The sequence below is a fragment of the Mastomys coucha genome, unplaced genomic scaffold (genome assembly GCF_008632895.1).
Source record: "Mastomys coucha isolate ucsf_1 unplaced genomic scaffold, UCSF_Mcou_1 pScaffold22, whole genome shotgun sequence".
Lineage (NCBI taxonomy): Eukaryota > Metazoa > Chordata > Mammalia > Rodentia > Muridae > Mastomys > Mastomys coucha.
This window is the reverse complement of record NW_022196905.1, coordinates 52743374-52752949: the sequence shown is the minus strand read 5'-3', so window position 1 is coordinate 52752949 and position 9576 is coordinate 52743374. Positions and strand designations below refer to the sequence as shown.

The 9576-nt window shown below is 36.0% G+C and overlaps 1 pseudogene; it reads right to left on the bottom strand.

The window, feature by feature from the left end:
• Window positions 1-8901: 8901 nt before the first annotated feature.
• Window positions 8902-9162, bottom strand: LOC116104537 (annotated as a pseudogene).
• Between the last annotated feature and the right edge of the window lie 414 nt (window positions 9163-9576).

Here is a 9576-nt window from a genome sequence, read left to right as displayed (position 1 = left end):
TAATGGAAGCAAACTGTCCCATTAACTGTGCATTTGTGTAAAATTAATACACTTTTATTTCAGAAAACAGAATGTATATCCAATGTATTTTTATTCCTTAGTGTTTCATGTGGGTGGACTTCCCACCTATCTAAGTGAAATCCCATAACTCAGTTAATATTGCCACATGAATTTTCATACTAGTATAACTCTTCTCACACTGACATTAAACAAACCTGCCATTCACATTGTGAGGTTCTATTGTATGGGGTGTCATACTTCAAGGCCCCTCAAAGTGTTGCTCTGGGGATCACAAATAGAATACTAACCATCAGTCACAGTTGATATGTCAACTTGGTCCAGGTGCTTTCTTGCTTTTCTCATCTCTGCCACTTTAAAACCTTTTAATGTTCTGTTACCCTTGAAAGCAAATGATTCTACTTCTCAAAGCAAAGCATTTTAAAAAGAAAACAAAAATCCCATCTTCTATTAGCTATGTCATGCCATAGTCATGTATGTGATTAAGGTCTAAGTATTTACCTTAAAAGATTCATCTAGAGCAAGACACATTCAGAATTTAAAACAGAAATACATTTACTTTTTCTTTAATATAGTAAGACTTGATTAAAGCTTTACTTATTTAAATAGTGAGGTGAATTTGTTTGTTTGTTTGTTTTGGAGACTCAGTTTTGTCATGAGATTTTTTTTTTCTTTTTTTGAAAACTTTCTTATGAGAGTATGTTTTGACTGAAGCACACAGGTGGGGATGTTTTATTAAGAACAAGTGATGCTTTGTGGGGAGCTCCCTGGAAAAGAGGCATGTGATGGTTTGCTAAGCAGAAGTTTGAGAGAATAAGTGATGTTTGGACAGGGTATAAATATAACCAAATAGACAGAGGACAATAGTGTGTGGTATTGGTTCTCCTTGCCATTCTTTGCTGGTTTTTGTTAGGCTTTGCTGACACTCATCTTCACTGATGATATTGTGTTGCATTGGCTTTCCTTGTCATCTTTTTTTTCTTTTTTGTTTTTTCCAGACAGTGTTTCTCTGTGTAGCCCTAGCTGGAAACTCACTTTGTAGACCAGGCTGGCCTCGAACTCAGCAATCTGCCTGCCTCTGCTGGAATTAAAGGCATGCGCCACCACCGCCTGGCTTTTCCTTGTCATCTTTGCTGGTAATGGTTTGCCACTGCTTCTTAGAAAAGAAAATGCATCAAACAACCTGTGGAGTTTCAGTGGCTTTTTGTCACTTTCGTGAACTCTAGGTGATTAGCAGAGCCTTAGGGTTTCTTTTGGATTAAAGTGCAGTTGCAGATTCCTAAATGGTGTTTGAAAGCGGAGTGAGCTTCTGTTGGTGATTCACATGTACTAAACTGCTGATATCCTTACAAAGCAGATTGGATTTGCCCCCAAAGAACTATTACTAAACATGTCTACATCCTCTTTTGTGCTATTAACCTTTCCTTTCCACTACCTTTTGTGAGTAGTGAGCTAGAAGGGAGATTAAAGCACTTAACTACATTTATTGAAATAGATTTTGAAAAAAATTAAGCCTACAAATTAGTGTGTGTGTGTGTGTGTGTGTGTATTTGCACCTTTGTATTAGAGTTTTTTCTATATGTATGTGGGTTCAGGCCCATGGGTTTCACAGTGCATATATGAAGGTCAGAGAACAAATTGGAACCTTCCTTTTTGTGTGATCTGGGAATCATTCTTGGGTCATATGACTTACATGCAAACACTTCTACCATTCCTATGCCATAGCAGTGGAGAACTTGTTCTTGTGTCACGTGGTAAATTAGCTTTGGTTAACAAAGTACTAGTAATGAAAGGTATAATGGAATTAATAGAATGAGGTTTAGCATGGGAAATTCAAAAGGCCACAAAGGTAGAAGGATAACACACTTCATACTCCAAAGTCATTGCCATCTTTGCACCTCTGCTCATCTATATGGTTATGAAGGGTAGTTTGAAAACCAAAAATTGACTTTAGCTTAACTAAAATTGTTTTCAGAGGTGGTCTTGGAATATAGTTATGAAGACATGTGCTATAAATCACAGAGAGCAATAAAGGACAATCCTGTGGTGCAGCCATTTATCTTCTGAGCAAAAAGAACAATACCTAGGTAACTCGAGGCAGATTGAAACAGTAGTAAATGGTTTGGTTGGACAGGGACTACAGAGGAAAATGACTGGTATCAGTTTAAATGGAATATAGGTGAAGAGGCAAAGGCATATGTAAACAAATCATAGAAGAGGATGCAGAGTGGGAGATTACCCTCATGCTCATTAGCATCAGACCAAGGCAGTGAGAAGGAAAATAAGATACATGTTAACAAGCTGACATTTTTTACTTATTTTTGACTATATCTAGTGTGGGCCCAATTAAATTATTTTTTTTTTTTTGCTTGCAAATAGAAGTTTATTATCACTGAGGAAGAGGATGCCCAACCCACTCAGTTTTTAAGAGCAGATTTCAAGGTATAGGCCATTAGAAAGCAGGGGGTGGCACGATTTAGCATCACTCGAATTATGCTCAAAACATTGTCACATAGTGTTTTGTTAATGAGGCTTTGTGGTGGCAGATATCTCCAGTTTCACAGCCAATAACACCTCCTGAGCTCTGGGCTTCTCTCCTCCCATGCATACACATCCAAAGAGCCATCATCGTTAAAGGTGCCGATGACATGAAGGAGGTCCACCCATAGTCTCAAGATCTCTTCTGGGTAGTATTGAAATGTCTGCAAAGGGTACCGTCCATGCGGAAGAGCTAGAGAGATGATGCAGTTGAACAAACAATCACGTCCTGATCACTAACTCCTAACCATTCTGGTCTTCCCTTATATTCTGGCAAGGAGAAGCTTGCAAAGAAATGTCCTGTTACAATTACTTTGTTCCCTTTCTCAATTGAGAGGAGTAAGGATCCTGTCAGTAATTGCTGGTTTAACATTGCACCCTTAAGTCTAAACATGGAGTCTTATGAAGAGATGCTTTAGTAAGATAAGAAATTCAGGATGCTATATTAAATTCTGATTATCCCCTTATTGCATGTATTATGGAGGAGAGTAATTTGTCATGCTGTGATATAGTACAAATGACAATTTTGTCTTTCAGTTTCCTGGATGTGGGATCCAAACTGGAACAGTTTTGTAAGGACTTTGAGGATGTCTGAACTGTGGACAGGAGCACAGTATGATCACGTACTTCAAACACACACACACACACACACACACACACACACACACACACACACACGCACGCGCGTGCACGCGCACACGGTTAGGATCCTCTTCCCCTATCTGTAAGGTCTGATTAGCCTCAGTGGGATACAAAGTGCTTAATCTTGCTGGGTCTAGATGTCCTAAGGTAGGGTGGTGCCCAAGGGGCGGCTTCCTCTTCTCTGCAAAGTAGTAGGAGTGATGTGGGGAAGAATTTGTACGGGGACGACTGGGAGGAGAGGAGGGAGGGACCTGTGATGGGAATCTAAAGTGAATAAGTAAATAAATTATAGATATAAATAGAAATAACATTAATATTATATATGAAATTATGAAAATGTAAATAATCATAATAAAATCAGTATTTATAAAAAATGACATCAGCAATTATCTGTATTTGCTTAGTCAACTTTTATAGTGCAATATCTTTGCCTCATGTCTCCATCTGGACTTTAGTGAAAAACCACTGTATTGTCTAAGCTTTTATTTCAGATGCGATAATACTTGGATATAAACTGTAGTCAATGTATTTACCCACAAAATTTTATTTACTTATACTCATGAGTCTATCTGTGTGCTCAGATGTATATGTTTGCACACTATACTGAAATTTTTATAGACAAAACTCAGGTCTGAATCCACTACATGTTGAATTCAGCTCACTCTAAAAGGAATAAACATTTAGTAGGAACACTAACTAAGGGACAACATTGTCAGCAAATGATTTCGAACTCTGCAAGAAGCCCATGGTACATTCATTGTCCAGAGACATAAGAATTAAATGTCCAGTTTACATTTGGAGAAATTAGATTTTTATATAATGCCATGATATTAATAACCACTTTCTTCTGTCTGAACTGGAACAGTCAGTATTTAGCAGTCAAATAAACATAACCATTGTAATGGATTATATAGGAACTGGAAAATATATACTTTTTATTCATTTAAAAGATTGAAAACTATTTTTGATCTGAATTTAATTTTAAGGCTTCATATAAATCACATTCCTGTTATTTATATACTAAAATAAAATGCGAGTATCTACTCCCTTGGACATTGCCTTGAACATTGAAAGTCGTGTCAGGGTTAGTTTTCTGGGCTCTATAAGAAATGAAATGAGGTTTTAATAATGTGCTTTTGGACTTTGAAATTGAAATTGAAATTCATTTTATTTAATTAGATCAAAACATTGATGCATTGATATGCTTATGCTATGTTAAAATTATAAAAATGATTAAGTAAAAAATTAACACAAAACCTACATTGTTTAATTCCTAGAATTTTGCTCTTTCAATGCATGTATATTTATTTCCTGATTCATTCAGTATTGAACAGTATGTTAGTTATGTATTAAGTCAGTATGTGCAATGTATTAAACTAAATGAGATTACATTTTTGTGTTTAAACTTTGATAGCCATAAATAGAACATAGCATAAAAGAGAAGGTCACCATTGGGGCCAGCAAAAGCACCTTTAGCTGTGTGGTAGCTCAAACACTCTGACCAAACACTGTATTGAACCACTGAAAATTGCATATGAGAGTTTTGAGGTTCTTTAATTTCAATATTATGAAGTTAGAAGATTTTTCAAAATCCAATTAAAATGGAAATATATCAATTCACTGAAAAATATTTTTGATATTAAAATGAGATAAACTGACATTCCTGGAAACAGAAATTATATTTTCATGTTAAATAAAAATAACACTCAAATAAAGGACACTGGTTGTTTTCAGATTCTATAGTCTCTGGGGTATGAATGTTATGTGTTTCAATGAGATAAAAAGAATCAGAATTCTAAAAAAAAAATGTGATTTGTTTTGAATTGTAGAGAAAAAAGTAGAGACTATTTAGGGTAAAGAAATGGAGAGAAAGGAAACTATGTGACTAATTATTCATGAATTAAATCTGCAGTGTAGAAGCTGATGCTCCTCAAAATAGAAAGGAGACATCTGATTAAGACGGAAAAATGCCTTGTAAACTTCAGCATTTGATGTCCAGTGAAAAGACAAAGTAGGTTAACAGCTCAGATTACACCAAATGACTAATGACAATGTCAGGTCTATTTTAGAAGAAGATATCACTGTTGCTAACGTATCTGAGGCTTATGAGCCCTTTACCGAAAAGACACCAAGAAAACCACTGATCAAGGTCAACACTCACTGTAAACTCCAAGCAATCTAATGACATGGGCAATTGGATACTTCAACTATTTTATCAAGCAGGAAAAATTGAATTACTGAGAACAAGACTACCGTGAAGCATCAAAAACCACAAGCACAGTATTAAAAATTAATTTTTCTTCACCTTTTACCCAACTAGAAATGTAAAAACAGTGACTAAATCACCAATATTCTGTCCATTGCTGATGGTTAAATCTGGTCACTGTGATACTTCCCAACAGTGAAAAGCACAGCAGATGGTTATCCAACCCCAAGTGGGCGTCCCTGAAAACAAATGAAAAAGTAGCATTATATAGACTGAGCAAGGTATATCTGCGAGAATATATGTATAAACTTACCTACTTACACACACACATGCACACACACACATATGTATATGTATCTATCTATTCATATCTATATGTATGTACATATGTGTGTACATATTATACATATATACATATATACAAATATATGTGCATGTAACTACAATCAATGAAAAATAGTTCACATAAATTTAGAAGAGAAGAAGGAGGGGTTTATGGCAGAGTTTAGATGCAGGAAAGGAAAGAAAATAATAAGTAATCATTATAATCTTAACAATAAATGGCTGGGCGGTGGTGGTGCACGCCTTTAATCCCAGCGCTTGGGAGGCAGAGGCAGGCAGATTTCTGAGTTCAAGGCCAGCCTGGTCTACAGAGTGAATTCCAGGACAACCGGGGCTATACAGAGAAACCCTGTCTCAAAACAACAACAACAACAACAAAAAAAAAAAAAACCCAAAAAACAATAAATGATTAAAAACATAAAAAGCTGTACAATCATACAGGTCTCATTCTACTTATGTTACACAAAGCCATCAACTTACAGTCATAATAAAAATATTGTAGCACAATAAGAGCAGGTGTCAACTATGAACTTAACAGAAAACTGTCAAAATTATAGCTATTACTAATATTCATTGAATGTGCTACAGTATTTACATTAACCTACAATTATGCAATACAAAGACTTTTGTACTAAGGTGTAGATGACCTTATATAATTTATTGAACATATCTATGAAGAAACTGCTGACAATGCAGTTAAGGTAAAGTATTGATTCCTGAGCCTTATGCTTGCAAGGCTAACTGGGAACTCTGGCTTAATAGTTCTGTCTTCATTTTCAAGCATCATTACTGCATGTAGCTAACCTGCAGAGGTCATACTTCACATCTGAAGTATGGCTTTTACTTACACATATAAAATTCAATTGAAAGGTCAAAAAATTGTACATTGAACTATTTAAATTGTGAGCTTTATGGATTCATTGGGTGGTAAAATCTCAAGAATGATGATGATCTAATGTCTTGAAGATGGAAACTGAAATAAAATTTTGAGAGATTGACCCAACTTAAAATGGAGCATCAAAATCAAATATGATGTGTAGCCTATAAAAATATCTCAAACTTATTTTAGTTGCCTGTAAATAAATTTAATGGGAACAAACTTTTTTTTTTAGTATTCTTTTTTTATTAGATATTTTCTTTATTTACATTTCAAATGATATCTCCTTCCCTGGTTTCCCCTCAGGGGGGAAAAAACCAAAAAACAAAAACAAAAGCTGTTCCCTCCCCACACCTTGCTCACCAACCCACCCTCTCCCACTTTCTGGCCCTGCATTCACTTACACTAGGCCATAGTACCTTCTCAGGACCAACGGCCTCTCCGCCCATTGATGACTGACTAGGCCATCCTCTGCTACATATGTTGCTGGAGCCGTGAGTCCCACCATGTGGTGGTGGTTTAGACCCTGGGAGCTCTGAGGGTACTAGTTAGTTCATATTGTTGTTCGTTCTAAGGGACTGCAAAGCCTTCAGCTTCTTGGGTCCTTTCTATAGCTCCTCCATTTGGGACCCTGTGCTCAGTCCAATGGATGGCTGTGAGCCTCTACTTCTGTATTAGTCAGACACTGTCAGAGCCTCTAAGGAGACAGCTATATCAGCCTCCTGTCAGCCAGTACTTGCTGGCATCCACAATAGTGTCTGGATTTGGTGACTTAATATGTGAAGGATTCAGGAACAAACATATTAATATATCCATAGTCTAGTTATATTAAGCATTTCTACCAGAAATAAAAAGTGATGCTTAGCTTTGACTTTTTATCGTTATTGTTATAATGAGTTAATAGATTTTTATCTCAGTTTCATAATTACAGTTTTAAGTAAGTTCAGAATGTATGTTCTGTCATGTTTCATGCCATACCTAATTTGCATTTCATTTTACTAGTAGTATCCTCACCTTTATACTTTAACATCCTGAATGAAACATTCTAAGAAATGGAGGGGTCTGATTGTTCTGGCAGCATGTATATAGTAGAGGATTGCAAATTCGATCATCAATAGGAGGAGAGGGCCTCGGCCCTGTGAAGGTTCTGTGCCCCAGTGTAGGAGAATGCCAGGGCCAATAAGTGGGAGAGGGTGGGGTGGCAGACATGGGGAGGGGGGAGGCAACAGGGGTGTTTTTGTCGTTTTTGTTTGTTTCTTTGTTTCTTGGAGGGGAAACTGGGAAAGGAGAAATTTACATGTAAATAAAGAAAATATCTAATAAAAATAAATAAAAATAAATGTGACCTGCTTTAAAATTTAGAAATTAGAGTGTAGATATATCTTTGTGAGTAACTACTGTTATGTTAATGATTTTGTGCTAATTTTCAAAAATCTGTAAACTAAGAGACTAAATATTGGTATGGTCATTTCTATGTATATCTCACTTTCTGATCATTTTTATATAAATTATTTCTCATTTGATTTTTATTTCATAAATATGCATTTATATCATTTCTCCTCCTTCTATCTCCAAATCTTTCTTTTCCCCACTCAATACCAACTGGTTGATTTGAGACAGCAAGTAGCTTTTCTTTAGGTTGCCCATGTACCAGGAGATTGTCCCATACCAATGGCCATGAAAGCAAATCTGCAGCTGATGGGGGAAGAAGGTGGGGGTATTTTATTATATTATTGAGAAAAGAGTATGTTAGATTTCTCCCCAGGCAGCATGTTTTTAATAATTCATTAAAATGTTGGGTATTCACACACTAAAGTGTCGGAGATTTCCTCTGGAGTTTGCATATCTGGTCACTTACAGTTTTTGCTGTACAGTTTTAGAGAGCACTTCTGTATAGATACTTGTAATGTTCACCCAGAAAAGATTTCACTCTCTCTACCACTTCCTTAGAATTATTTTACAATTGCTTTAATTTTTATTTTCTTGTCCTTATTTTAAAAATATTATAAGACATGATAGGTATGGCCAAGCAACAAAAGATGTTATTCCTAAAAGTGTAACAAAATGTAAGTTCAAAAAGAAAATATAACCACTGATAGTTTTTTAGGGAAGGTTTGATTTTTCCAGATTTGCTTCTCTTTGTTCAGTTTCTCAAATTCTTTTTTTTTCTGTTATAGAAAAAGTGTTTATTTTGAAATTATTTTAACGTAGAAGTAGAAAACCTCATAGGAAGGAGAAAAGAAACAAAACCCACAAAGCATCCAGGCAACGTCTTACTTCATGAGCTTGTCACCCTCCTCAGTGGTTCACTTGTCTCATGAGAAAGGATTCCGCCAACCACAATAATGTTATTAATAGGGATAAGGATCGGTTTCACGAGGAAGCCAATGAATCCCATGATAGCAAATCCTATCGCTGTGGCCGTGGAGATCTTCTGGATTTCTTCCCTGTCGGGTTTGGTGCATCTTTTAACTAGTCGAATTGAGTCCTTTACGAACTGCCGCCGACTTGGCCCTACAAACTGCATTACTTCATGCATGTTTGTGGGATGGCGGTTTGAGAGAGTAGAGACATGTAGCTAAGAAGAGAACTGAGCCCCCAGTGTCTCAAATTCTAAGGTTAACTGTCATGTTTTGTCCAGAATCTTCAATTATTATATGTCACACTGTTTCTGTACTAGTACCTCCCTACAATAGCAGCCAATACAGAGGAAACTAGTATGGTCTGCACAGTGGATATTGATGATCTCCTACACCAAAGTCATCTTCTCCTTCACCCAGAGGCTCTATTAGAAATATAGGTCCCATTTTTATTTGTAACATTGCAATGAAAGTATTTTCCCTTTATCTGGCAATTGGTGAAATATAGGCAATTTGATTTTAAATAATTAACCTGTTATAGTAATACTTTGGTTAAGTTGAGTGAAAGAAATATTGACACTTTTAAAGAAAAA